Source organism: Triticum dicoccoides, chromosome 7A (genome assembly GCF_002162155.2).
Source record: "Triticum dicoccoides isolate Atlit2015 ecotype Zavitan chromosome 7A, WEW_v2.0, whole genome shotgun sequence".
Taxonomy (NCBI): domain Eukaryota; kingdom Viridiplantae; phylum Streptophyta; class Magnoliopsida; order Poales; family Poaceae; genus Triticum; species Triticum dicoccoides.
In genome coordinates, this window is record NC_041392.1 from 254,121,280 (window position 1) to 254,122,436 (window position 1,157).

The window sequence follows — 1,157 nt, forward strand, 5'->3', positions numbered from 1 at the left end:
ATATAAGGAAATAAATAATAACTTTATTATTGCCTCTAGGGCATATTTCCTTCATAGGGATCAAACCCTAACAAAACTAACTCGATTACATGATAAATCTCATCCAACCCATCACCGTCCAACAAGCCTATGATGGAATTACTCACGCACGGCGGTGAGCATCATGAAATTGGTGATGGAGGATGGTTGATGATGACGATGGCGATGGATTCCCCTCTCCGAAGCCCCGAACGGACTCCAGATCAGCCCTCCCGAGAGAGTTTAGGGCTTGGCGGTGGCTCCGTATCGTAAAAGTATCCACTCAAGAGCATAAGTATTTATGGTGGGTGAACAAATTACTGTTGAGCAATTGACATAATTGAGCATAGTTATGAGAATATCTAGGTATGATCATGTATATAGGCATCACGTCCGAGACAAGTAGACCGACTCCTGCCTGCATCTACTACTATTACTCCACACATCGACCTCTATCCAACATGCATCTATAGTATTAAGTTCAAGAGAACAGAGTAACGCTTTAAGCAAGATGACATGATGTAGAGGGATAAACTCATGCAATATGATATAAACCCCATCTTGTTATCCTCGATGGCAACAATACAATACATGCCTTTCTGCCCCTACTATCACTGGGAAAGGACACCGCAAGATTGAACCCAAAGCTAAGCACTTCTCCCATTGCAGGAAAGATCAATCTAGTAGGCCAAACCAAACTGATAATTCGAAGAGACTTGCAAAGACAACCAATCATACATAAAATAATTCAGAGAAGATTCAAATATTGTTCATAGATAAACTTGATCATAAACCCACAATTCATCGGTCTCAACAAACACACCGCAAAAGAAGATTACATCGAATAGATCTCCACAAGAGAGGAGGAGAACTTTGTATTGAGATCCAAAAAGGGAGAAGAAGCCATCTAGCTAATAACTATGGACCCGTAGGTCTGAAGTAAACTACTCACACTTCATCGGAGGGGCTATGGTGTTGATGTAGAAGCCCTCCGTGATCGATGCCCCCTCCGGCGGAGCTTCGGAAAAGGCCCCAAGATGGGATCTCGTGGCTACAGAAAGTTGCGGCGGTGGAATTAGGGTTTTGGCTCCGTATCTGGTAGTTTGGAGGTACGTAGGTATATATAGGAGGAAGGAGTA